This window comes from Lepidochelys kempii, chromosome 10, assembly GCF_965140285.1.
Source record: "Lepidochelys kempii isolate rLepKem1 chromosome 10, rLepKem1.hap1, whole genome shotgun sequence".
In the NCBI taxonomy this organism is placed as follows: Eukaryota; Metazoa; Chordata; order Testudines; family Cheloniidae; genus Lepidochelys; species Lepidochelys kempii.
In genome coordinates this window covers 49,596,066-49,610,882 of record NC_136389.1, presented here as the reverse complement: position 1 = coordinate 49,610,882, position 14,817 = coordinate 49,596,066, and the positions used below count along the sequence as shown (strand labels likewise).

The 14,817-nt window shown below is 42.9% G+C and overlaps 1 protein-coding gene across 12 annotated transcripts in view; it reads right to left on the bottom strand.

The window, feature by feature from the left end:
* The window catches only part of PEAK1 (pseudopodium enriched atypical kinase 1), a 237,936-nt gene that overhangs the window by 121,724 nt on the left and 101,395 nt on the right, over window positions 1-14,817 (bottom strand). For 10 of the 12 annotated variants that reach the window (XM_073303488.2, XM_073303487.2, XM_073303494.2 and 7 more), the window contains one exon: window positions 10,398-10,576. The exons of the other annotated variants lie outside the window; for them this stretch is intronic. The gene's annotated coding sequence lies outside the window, so the exon portion shown is untranslated. The remainder of the gene's footprint in view (window positions 1-10,397; window positions 10,577-14,817) is intronic. 12 annotated transcript variants of the gene reach the window in all.

Sequence of the window (14,817 nt, the reverse complement as noted above, 5' to 3'; positions counted from 1 at the left end):
TGCAGCTTTGCAATTAATCTTATTGTCTTATATAGCAGTTCCACTGAGATTGAAGATGCCATGTAAATGTAAAATCATGAGAGAAAGAGAAAAAGAGAGAAAAAGAAAGGTCTGACAAGTAGCTATGACTGTTCCTTCTTATCCTGAAAAAAGTCTACTGTAAGGCCATCAACGATCCTCCACATAAAAACAGAACTATATATACACACACACATATATATATACACCCACACAGTAAATATTTTAAAAAAGCTTTTTCGGTCAAATCAGATTCTGCTTCAGCATTAGCATGTTTTATGTGTTCCTTCCTCATTCTATTGCCAAGTCAAAGAGAGGAAACAAAAGCTGGGGTTGTTTCCAGGAGAAAAACGCACTGCAGGAATCTATGGCAGTTTCCTCTCATGTTCACAAACCAACACTTCTGTATGAGGATTCACATAATACATAGGTGTCCAATGGTTAATCTTCAATATATACAGAGGAGAGCATCCCTGGGACAAAAGAGAAAAAAAGGTTTGTGCATCTAGGATTGCTAATACTTGCAAAATGGCTATCTCCATGGATATATAATTGCGTAGATGGAGAACAAATCAGTTTGTCCAAAAAAGGCGTTGCCCAGCGATCTACAACCTTTCTTTGTTACTGAGAAGGTGGTGGTTTTCCTCCTCTTAATAGATCATTTTCCCTTATTCTGGTCTTCCTTCCTGATGATAAATTAACTTTTATTATTCTAACCGATTGAACATTAATTTAGAAGCTTTATTAGTCATTTAGATTTTACTCAGTGACTTCAAGCGGAAAAAATGTTTTCTCAAGCCGAGAGAGAACCCTCCCATACAACATGTTCCCTGAGCCAAGAGAACCCGCCCATACAACATCCTCCAGCTGTTCTCAAATAGGGAAAGAATTTGCCCATGTGGCATCCTTAGGCACGTCCCACCAAAGTCAGCCCAGAGTCTGTCTAGCTGAGAGGGAACCTCTCCAAACGGCAACCCCTGGCTCTTCTCTACTCAAGGGAGATCGCCTCCCATGCAGCTTCATCCAGCACTTCCTGAGCCAAAACAATCCCTCTTTATACAGCCTGGTAGGGTCTTCCTGAGCCAAGAGACAATGCTCTCACAATGCATCCTCTGGCTAGTCTTGTTCCACCACCACAGTTATTAACTTTTTTTAGTAAAGAAAAACCTAATTTGCGTGCAGATACAAGCTACCAGAATGATTTTCCCCCCAGCTAAAGTCCTTCACAGTCAAATGCATTTTTAAATGCCTACACAATGCAAGCTTAAAATCATAGAATCATAGAATATCAGGGTTGGAAGGGACCTCAGGAGGTCATCTAGTCCAACCCCCTGCTCAAAAGCAGGCCCATCGCCAATTAAATCATCCCAGCCAGGGCTTTGTCAAGCCTGACCTTAAAAACTTCTAAGGAAGGAGATTCCACCACCTCCCTAGGTAACGCATTCCAGTGTTTCACCACCCTCCGAGTGAAAAAGTTTTTCCTAATATCCAACCTAAACCTCCCCCACTGCAACCTGAAATACAATGGTTGAACTGCAGGCAGCAATGGCACAACAAAGAAATAGGCTCCTCTGATGGCTAGAATGCTTCAAGTCCTTTACTTTGTTACTCTGACATACCTTCAGTTACAGACTCAAGTTTGCATTCACATGCTCTCTTGCTCAATAAAACATGTCAGTGTGGTCCTTTTTTCTTTTTTTAAGAGGAAAATACATGTGGGCTTGTGATTTACATTATCATAACCTCCCACTCTGATATTTTTGGGGACATACTATATTTTAATATGGCTTCCAAAATTAATAAGCGCTCTAATTTGCCATGGTTCTACACTTTGGGTAATGAGGGTATTAAAAGTTGAACTGGTTTCTCATCTTGCTCTTTTTAGAAGTGCAAGTTAAACAAAAGTTAACCTTTATAAAGATCTGCAAAAAGAGAAGAGGCAAAAAGAAAGAGGAGCTGAGGCACCAGATGGGGAAAGGACAGGAAATATTTTTTTAAAAAAATTCTTTCCATTAAAAGGAGAAATGACTTACACCTTATTCCTTTCTGAGCGACAGTTAGCATATGTGCAGACCAATGGGAACGTCATACACAAAATATAAAGTACACATTTTGGAAGGGAGTTCAAAGACAGCCACAGACTCATGGACTCCAAGAGGCTCTCCTACTTTTCAAAATAAACAAATACATACATACATCCAAGTTCTGAACTAGAGAACTTTTTTAACAAACAGAGGAAACCAGTTAGGGAAAGGCCTCTGTGAACTGCTGGGCCGATGCATCATTTGGTCAAAGCCATTAAATTTACTGTGGAATTTTCCAAAGTGGACAGCGCTGGCTAATTCTTGTTCTCCGTCACCAAAGGGAGCTTTACCATTAATTTCAATGGAAACAATTACAATTAATGTGAAGGATTTTTGAAAAATCCCACCCTTTCGGCTTGTCTATGAAGTACATGAGTCCACACCCGTGGGGTGTACATTCCAATAAGCACCAGTTCACGTACACTAACTGGTTAGTATAAACCCCACTGGCACACAAAGTTCCACAGTGAATATTAATGTAGTCCAGTTTCAAAAAGTACAACATTAACATGCACTCGGGAACTTTAAACCTGCACTAGCAGGGTCTACATGGGCTACTTAGTGTATGACATGCTGCTGCACATTAGATTTTACACTCCACTGATGCAGACTAACGCACCATGTAGACAAGGCCTTAAACTACAAAATTCAGAGAAAGTATGAAGAGACTGCACTGTGGCAACCCTGCAAACTCTCCCACTGCAGTTTCAACTCACTCAGCCAATGAATGATGCATAGGTGCAGTGAGCACCTGTGTCTGACTAGGCAAGGGAGCACAACAATCTTTGTAAGACTCAGAAATGCAGGTTCCAATTAGTCTATTGGAATCAAAATGAGATTCTAGTAGATCTTTTCCCCTTAAAAAAACAGAACAGAAAAAGGAGGGACACTCTAACTTCTAGGGTCCTGTGCAAATAAAAAGCATTTATTGCACTATGAATATTTAACCGCACCCGTATCTTCCTTTCAAACCAGGTTAAATCGGTCCAAATCACTTTATAGTGGAATAGTGCAACTGTACATCAGTGTAGCCACACTGGTGCAAAATCCCCAGCACAGACAAGCCATACATTATGGATGACTTTATTCTGGGTGAATGACCAAAATAAGGAAGTATGAGCAGGAAAGCAAAGCTAACCTGGGTTGAGATGACTGCCACTAAAAAAAAAAGTCACTCTTCAGGACAATATGGAATGGGAATAATACTAAGCTGTTCAAAAGAAGGTCTGCACAAGGCTTTGAGAACCGAATAAAAGCTCCAAGAAGGAGAGGGATCATCTGAGAAACCTAAGACGAGGTTGTCTTTTTCACATTACCTTGGAAAATTGAAAGACTTTCACTTTTTGGTCCCTGGTTCAAAACTCACCCAGTTTGACAGAGATAAAGACATTACAATATGCCAGCTGTTTGGTGGCGTCCAGTATAATAAGTTAGTAGCGTCAGTCCATTTGTGAAAAGAGTTAGAGAAGATGTGAGATAATCAGATTTCTCATGCTCTGCTTATATATTTATTAACTGTAAACAGCAGTTTCTGCAAGAATTTGCCATACTGTGAATTCTATAAATACTTCTATTGTCAGTTGCCTCGCATATTTGTGGGTTCTTTCTGTGTGCTTTCCCAATACTGCACAGATAGTTGGTTCAGCAGACCTTGATAGTATTACCCAGTGTGATTAAGTAAGTGCTGGAGGCTGAAATGTTGTCGCCTCAGTAGCACTGCTTAGGCACTTCTGTCCTTGAAGCTTCAATGTTATTACTAGACAGAGCAGCATGTGAGTTCAGCAGACTTCGATGTTACTCAAAGAAAGACCACAGGCACAGCTCATTAACAAAGACACTTGGCCAGGTTTATTGCCCTCAAGACACAGTCCTAGAGCCCTGGCTTTGTGGTTACAGGTACACTAATATAACTGCCCTGTGGCAAGGAACGGCTCAGTCAGTGGTGGAACTTTCCACTGCCCCCTTGGCCAAACAAAGAATTAACGCAAAGTATCCCAACTTTTATAGGCTGAGACAAACAACTTAACATACACTACTTACACGCCACCTTATGTAAATCATTACATCTTTTTGTTACCTCTCCTTGTTGCTTATATCTTTGAAAAAACATCCCTATTCATTATTTTATCAGACCATCTTATCTTGTACTAGATGGGGGTGTATCTGTACTAGCTGGAATATATTTATGTAAATTGTGCCTAGTACACAAGTAACAACTTTGCCAAGTTCACGTACTAAATAGTGAAATTGTAAGCATCTACTTTAATACATGGTGTGACTTTTGTTCACAACTTCTGGTTCAGGCCTCAGATCTTGCACCAGGCCCTGTACTCCAGACTCCCTCTACAACTTCAACCTTGCTTTGTATACTTTAGGACACCACAACAAATAACTAAAGATTCACAAAAAAGCTAATACCTGCGCATGACTAATGGGAATAGGAAAGCCAAAAGATAATCCTCCCAATGTTAATAGAAAAATGAAAATATTCTTTGTACATTTTCTGAAATGTACAAATTGTCTGTTCATATGACTGAAGGAGGGCAGTGATTGGAAGATATTTGAGAACTGTTTATGAACACAAACAGCCAAGTTCTTCTTCCTCCAAAGAACTACATTTAGAATTTTATCTGTATTGGAATAACATTTAAGAGACAAACTTATTATGTTTTTGTATTATTGTCCAGCACATATGTTTGATATAAAGTAGTCTTTGAGACAGCTGTAATCATAGTTAATATTTTAGGCATATTTTAGATACATCAAGTGTAACAATGAGAGACAAGGAGTGAAAGCAGGAAGAACAGGATAAAAAAAGATAGGAAGTCAAATGGAAAGGAACAAGAAGGAAAGGAGATAATAAGAGGGAGGACTTATCATAGGAGGTGATGCTCAAATTGGGGAAAGAAGGGAGAGGGAAAGAAAATTACAATGAAACAGGGTGAGGAGGGGAAAACAGGAGGTGAAGAGAGAAAAATACAGTGTGTTCATATTCCTTTCCATAGCTTCCATGTTTTTTGGACTGTGTTATTGAAAGAGTCTTAAAGAGTTATTAGTGAAATAAATGGAAATAGGAACAAAAAATGCACATGTGGCTACTATTATACAGTCTTTTCATTAGATGTAGTTAGTAGAAAGCCATAGTTACTTACAGGATAAGATCAAGCCTTTATCTTCATTTTCCTATTCCAAAGGAGGAAGAAAAATGAGCAAAAAAATGGTTTTTTTTATAAGCCACAAACTTGGGCCTGGTCTACACTATGAGTTTATATTGGATTTAGCAGCGTTAAAACCAAATTAACCCTGCACCCATCCACACAACGAAGCCATTTTTCGACATAAAGGGCTCTTAAACCCGATTTCTGTACTCCTCCCCAACGAGGGGATTAGCGCTGAAATCGACATCACCGTTCAAATTAGGGTTAGGGTGGACGCAATTAGAAGGTATTGGCCTCCGGGAGCTATCCCACAGTGCACCATTGTGACTGCTCTGGACAGCACTCTGAACTCGGATGCTCTGGCCAGGTGTACAGGAAAAGCCCCGGGAACTTTTGAATCTCATTTCCTGTTTGGCCAGGCGAGCTCATTAGCACAGGTGACCATGCAGTCCCAGAATCGAAAAAGAGCTCCAGCATGGACTGAACGGGAGGTACTGGATCTGTTTGCTGTATTGGGAGAGGAATTCGTGCTATCAGAACTACGTTCCAGAAGACGAAATGACAAAACATTTCAAAAAAATCTCAGAGGCCTGAGGGACAGAGGCTACATCAGGGACGCAACACAGTGCTGCATGAAACTTAAGAAGCTCAGACAAGCATACCAAAAAACCAAAGAATCAAACGGACGCTCTGGGACAGAGCCCCAGACATGCCGCTTCTACGCTGAGCTGCATGCAATTCTTGAGGGGGGGAGGTGTGTGTCGTCGCCATTACTACCCTACCCCTGTCCGTGGACTCCGATGATGGGGTACTCTCCACCATGCCTGAGGATTTTGCGGACGGGGAAGATGAGGAGGAGGAGGACGACGAGCTTGAGGAGAGCACACAGCACACCGTTCTCCCCGACAGCCAGGATCTTTTTATCACCCTGACTGAAATACCCTCCCAACCCAACGAAGCCAGAGAAGGGACCTCTGGTGAGTGTACCTTTTAAAATATAATACATGTTATAAAAGCAAGCGTTTTTTAATGATTAAGTAGCCCTGAGGACTTGGGATGCATTCGTGGCCAGTACAGCTACTGGAAAAGTCTGTCAACTTGTCTGGGGATGGAGCGGAAATCCTCCAGGGACATCTACATGAAGCTCTCCTGGAGGTACTCTAAAAGCCTTTGCAGAAGGTTTCTGGGGAGAGCAGCCTTATTCCGTCCTCCATGGTAGGACACTTTACCACGCCATGCTAGTAGCAAGTAATCTGGTATCATTGCATGAAAAAGCTTGGCAGCGTATGGTCCTGGTGTTTGCTGGCATTCAAGCAACATCCGTTCTTTATCTCTCTGAGTTATCCTCAGGAGAGTGATATCATTCATGGTAACCTGGTTGAAATAGGGGAATTTGATTAAGGGGACATTCAGTGGTGCCCATTCCTGCTGGGCCATTTGCCTGTGGCTGAAAAGAAATCCACCCCGCAGTTGGCCATGCGGTGGGGGGCGGGGGCCATTGGAGCTGAGCTGTTCACGTTTGGCTAGCAGGGATCTTCCCTGATACCAGCCAGGCGGAGGGGGAGAGGAAAAGCGATTGGATGAGGGGAGGGGGTTAGTTTGGTTTCTTCTGCTGCACGTTAACAGGAAAACTGCAGAACTAAATGGCCAACTCAACGGGCTTTGCTTGGTATGGGAAAGGAGGGGGCTGCTGTTATAAAGGCTGCAGAAGCTGAAAGACTATGGCTTACCATGGCCGCCTGCAAGCCAAATTCTCTTGCCCAGCTCTGCTTGTGTGATCTCTAACACCAAAGCTGCAGGCACTCAATACAAAATGCAAAATGCGACCTTGTACCAAAATCACATGTGCTATGTAATGTGAATAGTGTTGTTCATCGTGAAAGAATATAGCCATTGTTCTGTAAAATGTATCTTTTTAAATACTTCACTCCCTTTTTTAACTCCAGCAGCTGCAAATGTTTCACGCCTCCCTCCTCCATCCCAAAGGCTATCTCAGATAAGGCAGCAAAAAAAAACACATGCGCGAGGACATGTTCTCTGAGCTCATGCAGTCGTCCGGCACTGACAGAGTTGTGTGGAGGGACACAACAGCAGAGTACAGGACGGTGGCCGATAAACATGAGGAGAGGTGGCGGCAGGAAGAGGAGGTATGAGGCAATGCTGGGGCTGCTGCGGGATCAAACGGGCATGCTCCGGCGTCTGGTGGAGGTTCATGAACGACAGCAGGATCACAGACTGCCGCTGCAGCCCCTGTTTAACCGCCCTCCCTCCTCCCCAAGTTCCATAGCCTCCTCACCCAGACGCCCAAGAATGCGGGGTGGGAGGCTCCGGGAACCCAACCACTACACTCCAGTGGACAGCCCAAGCAACAGAAGGCTGGCATTCAACAAGTTTGAAAGTGGCCTTTTCCTTCCCTCCTACCACACCCACCCGGGCTATACTGCGAGTTATTTCCCTATTTTTATAATCAATTAATAAAGAATACATGTTTTTTAAATGATAGTGACTTTATTTCCTTTGCAAGCAAGCTGTGATCGAGGGCGGGTGGCTTACAGGGAATTAGAGTCAACCAAGGGGGTGGGTTTTCATCAAGGAGAAACAAACAGAAGTGTCACACATTATCCTGGCCAGTCATGAAACTGGTTTTCAAAGCTTCTCTGATGCGTACCGCTTCTTGCTGTGCTCTTCTAACTGCCTCGGTGTCTGGCTGCGCGTATTCAGCGGCCAGGCGATTTGCATCAACCTCCCACCCCACCATAAATGTCTCCCCCTTACTTTCACGGAGATTGTGGAACACACAGCAAGCAGCAATAACAATGGGAATATTGGTTTTGCGGAGGTCTGAGCGAGTCAGTAAATTGCGCCAGTGCATTTAAATGTCCAAATGCACACTCTACCACCATTCTGCACTTGCTCGGCCTATAGTTGAACAGCTCCTGACTACTATCCAGGGTGCCTGTGTACGGCTTCATGAGCCAGGGCATTAAGGGGTAGGCTGGGTCCCCAAGGATAACTATAGGCATTTCAACATCCCCAACAGTTATTTTCTGGTCTGGGAAGTAAATCCCTTCCTGCAGCCATTTAAACAGACCAGCGTTCCTGAAGATGTGAGTGTCATTAACCTTTCCCGGCCATCCCACGTTAATGTTGGTGAAATGTCCCTTGTGATCCACCAGTGCTTGCAGCACCATTGAAAAGTACCCCTTGCGGTTTATGTACTGGCTGCCCTGGTGGTCCGGTCCCAAGATAGGGATATGCATTCCATCTATAGCCCCACCACAGTTAGGGAATCCCACTGCAGCAAAGCCATCCACTATGACCTGCACATTTCCCAGAGTCACTACTTTGATAGCAGCAGCTCAATGACTGTGCTGGCTACTTGCAAAACAGCAACCCCCACAGTAGATTTGCCCACTCTAAATTGATTACCGACGGACCGGTTGCTGTCTGGCGTTGCAAGCTTCCACAGGGTATTGCCACTCGCTTGTGAACTGTGAGGGCTGCTCTCATCTTGGTATTCTTGTGCTTCAGGGCAGGGGAAAGCAAGTCACGAAGTTCCATGAAAGTGCCCTTCTGCATGCGAAAGTTTCGGAGCCACTGGGAATCATCCCAGACCTGCAACACTATGCAGTCCCACCACTCTGTGCTTGTTTCCCGGGCCCAGAATCAGCATTCCATGGCATGAGCCTGCCCCATTACACCATGATCTCCGAATTGCGGGGGAACGCAGTTTTAGAGAAAAGTGTGTTCGTGTCCTCATCACCGTGCTGCCGTCGCCTCCTCACCTGGTTTTTCAGGTACTGGTTCTGCATACACTGCACGATAATGCGTGAGGTATTTACAATGGCCATAACTGCTGTGGTGAGCTGAATGGGCTCCATGCTTGCTGTGCTCTGGCTTCTGCTCCTGCTCGGGCAATCCAGGGAAAAGGGTGCAAAACGATTGTTTGCCTTTGCTCTGGTGGAGGGAGGGGCGACTGCCCACATGGCTAACAGGGTTGGCTTACAGGGGGTGGCTTTGCGAGAAACAGAATGGCCCCCTCAAGGATAGAACTCAAAACCTCAAGGATAGAACTCAAAACTGGGTTTAGCAGGCCGTTGATTTCATGGAGGGAGGGAGGAGAAAATGAATACAAAACAAATCTGGTCTATTTCTTGTTTTGATCCATTTCATCTATCTTTATACATCTTGCCGGCAGCAGACCGTGCAGTACGACCGCTAGCCATCGTCATCTCCTGGGTGCTCGGGAGAAGACGGTGCAGTATGACTGCTGGCCATCATCTTCAGCTGGCTGCTGATTAAAAGAGAGTGCACTGCCGGTAGGACTGAATCGCCATGAGACGAAACTTAAAAGGGAAATGACCTGGCTGCGTCACTCCCATGTTTGCCCAGGCACCCCGACCTCATCGAGGTCAGTTAAAAGAGCACCCTGGACTACGTTGATGATGGCTACCAGTCATACTGCACTGTCTGCTGCCAAAAGGCAATAAACTGCTGCTGTGTAGCAATGCAGTACCGTGTCTGCCAGCACCCAGGAGACATACAGTGATGGCTAACTGAGCGGGCTCCATGCTTGCCGTGGTATGGCGTCTGCACAGGTAACTCAAGAAAAAAGGCGCATAACGATTGTCTGCCCTTGCTTTCATGGAGGGAGGGAGGGAAGGGGGGGCCTGACAAAATGTACCCAGAACCATCTACGACAATGTTTTAGCCCCATCAGGCATTGGGATTTCTACCCAGAATTCAAATGGGTGGCGGAGACTGCGCACAGTGCAACACTCCGGAAGTCGACAGTTGCCTCGATACTGTGGACACACTCCGGTGACTACACGCACTTAGAGCATTTGTGTGGGGACACACAATCGACTGTATAAAAACGCTTTCTACAAAACCGACTTCTATAAATTCAACCTAATTTCGTAGTGTAGACAAGGCCTTAAACAGATATAAAAGCTAAAACTGCAAACTTCATTGGAATACATGCAAGTTGTAAAATTACAGATTTATCCAGAATTTAGCTGTTGTAAGATTACTATATTTAAACCGAACTGGTTTAAGAAGAAAATCCTTTACAATCTGTACAAGTTATCTTAGGGGCTACACCAGAGAAATAAAATGATGGAAGAATTAAGGTTACCATTTAGGTCTGAAGCATTTCATCCATTTCGGTGCCAAAAGTGGCTTTGTGAAACCTTTTGTAGCAGCTGGTACTAAATCCCTTTGCAAATTCAAAGCACTTCCAATTTATCCAAGACAGATTTCCTTCTTCTTTTCACCCCCTTTTCCTTGCAACTACAGATCAGACAGCAATGTTTTCTGCAAAAGAAAGATGAAATGGTAACTCTGCTGTAGCTTAAATAAGTTTCAAATATGATCTGATACATTTTCCCTTCCCCTTGCACCCTCCGTGTCTTTCATATTCTGCAATGAATACTTGAATGGAGACCTCCACTTAATCTTATTCATTTGGAATTGGCTTCTCTTTCCGAGGTGTAAGGCCTGAACAGATTTTTGGATAGGGCTATACAACTCTCCCCATACTACACCCTAGTATCAAATGACAACCAAGAATAAGAATAGCACTTGGGCAGTTGTTGCTTTATGGTTTTCTAATTTGCTTTAGTTTCCTTTCTGAAGGCTGCTTAATCATGCACAGGCCTTCGTTTTATCAGACAAATCAGATCATTGTAATATTTAATTTTTCCATTACCAAAAACACAAAAACAAAAACACAGCCAAAACACTTAATTTTGAAATATTTTTACTAAGTTTGAGTTCTAAATTGTGAACAAATTTTTAAACTTTTTTTGGGGTAATTTATACCACAGAATGAAATTTAGGAAAAACAGTTCTACACAATTGGTATTATCAGGTGTACAGAGATACAGTATTCATTTAAATGTATATTTTTAAAAAACAGACCACAGATTAACCTAGTAAATTAACTAATCTACTTATTAATAGTTCGTTTGAACTACTGTTTGCTTCCAAATGTGTGTCTATGCATTACTATTTCATTTTCACTTGCCTATACACTATATAAAATGCAGTGCCTAATCAGGAAAGCTGGACCGCTCCTTCCCCTGCTACAAACCAGACAAGATTAGAGAAAATATGTTTGTGTTTATGGACTCCCAAGCGTGAAAGTACTTAAAAACAAGTTTCATCAGTCAGACAACTGTTGAACATGGAAGATTCCTGGGGTGGTGTAAAGGGATCATTTTCTCCTCTCAGTTCCTTTCTTGATCTCCCCCCAACTCTTCTAATAGGGGAATGCAGTAATTTCCAATTCTGGGTACACAAACCAGTAATGGTTCTTCAGGTGGTGCAGCTGGAACACTAAGTACTCTCTAATTATGAACTTCTTTTGGGGATCCTAAATGCACTGGTGCTGCCTGTCTTTCATTCACATGCACCTGCTATAAACTCAGAGAGGAAGATGAAGTCCGAACCCCAGTCTTGCAACAAGACAGCTGACAAGTCAAGGAGAAAGGTAGAGTATTGGTTCTGATCTTTAGGTAGGAGGTAATTAGAGACTTTGGCAATGTGGTGTCAGTGTAGCACACAGAGTGGAAGCCAGACTGGAGAGGTTCTAGAATGGAACTGGAGGAGAGGAACTCCAGAAAGTGATTGTAGACAGTGCATTCAGTGAGCTTTTGGATGAAAGAGGGAAGAGATAGTAGTTGGAGTCAAGTGAGGTCAAGGATAAGTGATGGTTTTAAAGAGGAGAAAGACTAAAGCATGCTTATCTTGTGAGGAGAAAAAGCCAAAACAGAATTAAGCAACAAAGGGAGTTTTGGATTTAACATTTGTAGAATCCTACCTTATGTCCAAGGAGAGGAAATAATCAGCAGACAAAATGGAAAGAGGCAGGAGGAATTTACAGAAGCTAATAAATTTATTTAATAAATATTGCATACTTAGCACTTATTTAGCGCTTTTAATTGTCAGACTGTTATACGAACATTAAGTATTACTTGTGAAATGTATGCGGAAAATTTTATCACTATTTTACAGATGGAGTTATTGAGGTGACAATATTAAGTGACTTTTCCAAAGCCACAGAAGAACACTATCATTGTCAAAACAGGAACTGATACTTCGGTGCTCTTGACATCTCATCCTGTTCTCAGATGAGAAGGTCACAATGCCTATGTGTGTCAAAGCAGAGGAGATGGAGGCAAAGTTGAAAATAGCAGTCTTGCAAACCCTACATGTTAAAAAACGAAAAGACAAAAACATGAGGCACAGCTCCATCCCAAAAATCATAAGTTTGACTTTAAAATCATGAATTTTTTTAAAAAAAACCCCATAAGTGTGTGTGTGTGTGGGGGGGTGAGATTTGTCTTCTGTCTTTTGACCTTTTACGGTGCTCTCGGCTCACATTTTCAAGCTTTCCCTCCACAACCACAAGGTCTAGAAAATTACTTGGTTTTAAATGAAAGCCAAGGTTCTGTTGAAGTCCTGTTGTAGTTGCACAGCCAATGGGACACTGCTAATGAAAGTAATGGTTGCAGAATTGGATAGTGTGTGGAAGATATGAAATGGGAACTGAAACATGAAAATTGAAGCCCAAAATTGTGATTTCAGTAGGAAAGATTTTGTGCATCAAAAAACTATTTAAAGTTGAGCTGCTGAGTATCAAAATATCAAAGGGAAAGTTACCAAAATTTGTCTGTAGAACACTAACTGTCCCTCTATGACTGGTGATTTCCTATCATTTCTAGTTCCAACTTTTTGCCAGGTCTCATAGTTATCTAACTGCACCTCATAACCCTTCTGGTCTCTCTGGGCACACCCTTTGAACATAAGAATGGCAATACTGGGTCAAACCAATGGTCCATCTAGCCCAGTATTCTGTCTTCCAGCACTTATAGCAATTAAATCACAGCTTTAACAGAACTGTTAAACAATAATAGAATACCAATTTAAGTTTATTATAAATATTTTTGGATGTTTTTCTATATTTTCAAATATATTTATTTCAGTTACAACACAGGAATACAAAGCATATAGTGCTCATTTTATTTTATTTTTTATTACAAATACTTGCACTGTAAAAAAGATAAAAAGAAATAGTATTTTTCAATTCACCTCATACAAGTCCACTCGGTCCTATTTCTTATTCAGCCAATCACTGAGACAAACAAGTTTGTTTACATTTATGGGAGATAATGCTGCCCGGTTCTTATTTACGACACCAGAAAGTGAGACCAGGTGTACGCATGGCACTGTTGTAGCCAGTGTTGCAAGATATTTATGTGCCAGATATGTTAAATATTTGTATGCCCCTTCAAGCTTCAACTTGTAGGCTTTAAAGTTTTACATTGTTTTATTTTTGTGCGCAGTTATGTAAAAAAAAATTTCTACATTTGTAAGTTGTACTTTCACAATAAAGAGTTCACACTACAGTAATTTTATGAGGCAAATTGAAAAATACTAGTTTTTAATCTCTTTTAGAATGCAAATATTTATAATTAAAAATAATATAAAATGAGCACTGTATATTTTGTATTCTGTTTTGTGATTAAAATCAATATATTTAAAAAAATGTAGAAAAACATTCAAAAATATAATACATTTAAGTTGGTATTTTATTATTGTTTAATCATGCAATTAAAACTGCAATTAATTGACAGACCTACTCTTTAACTATACCACCAACTCTGCCAGCTCATTTCTAAAGCTTTCCTTCTTTTCCAGAGGTGTGTCTTGTTGGGAGCATTTGCTGACATCACACATATAACCCTACTCTCTATCATCAACCATACTGCTATTAATTCGTCTCCTCTTCTTTTTCCCCTCATGACACTCTCCGCAACTGCTAGGCTTATGATGATACCTACTTAGGGTTGCCAACTTTCTAATCACACAAAATTGAACACACTTACCCTGCCCCACCCCTTTTCTGAGGCCCGGCCCCCACTTACTCCACCCCCACCCCCAGTCGCTCGCTCTTTCCCACCCTCACTCATTTTCACAGGGCTGGGGCAGGAGTTCGGCTGCAGGCTCCAGGGTGGGGCCAGAAATGAGGGGTTCAGGGCGCAGAAGGGGGCTCTGGGCTAGGGCAGGGAGCTGTGATGTGGGAAGGGGTGCGGACGTGAACTGGGGGTGCGGGCTCTGGGTGGGGCCAGGGTTGAGGGTTTTGAGGTGCAGGAGGGGACTCAGGGCTGGGGCTGAGAGGTTCAGATACAGGACGGGGTGTGGGTTCCAGCTGGGGTGTGGGTTCTGGGGTGGAGGCTCTAGAAGGGAGTTTGGGTGTGGGAGGGGCCTCAGGGCTGGGGCCAACGGGTTCAGGTGTGGGAGGGGGTGTGGGCTCTGGGAGGGAGTTAGGGTGAGGGAGGAAGCTCAGGGTTGGGACAGGAGGTTGGGGTGTGGGAGGAGGTTCATGGTGCAGGCTCCAGCCAAGCAGCGCTTATCTCAGGCGGCTCCTGGAAGCAGCTGATACGTCTGGCTCTTAGGCACAGGGGGCTCTCTGCACTGCTCATGCCCGCAGATGCCATCCTACAGCTCCCATTGGCCATGGCCCCCGACCAATGGGAGCTGTGGAGCCAGTG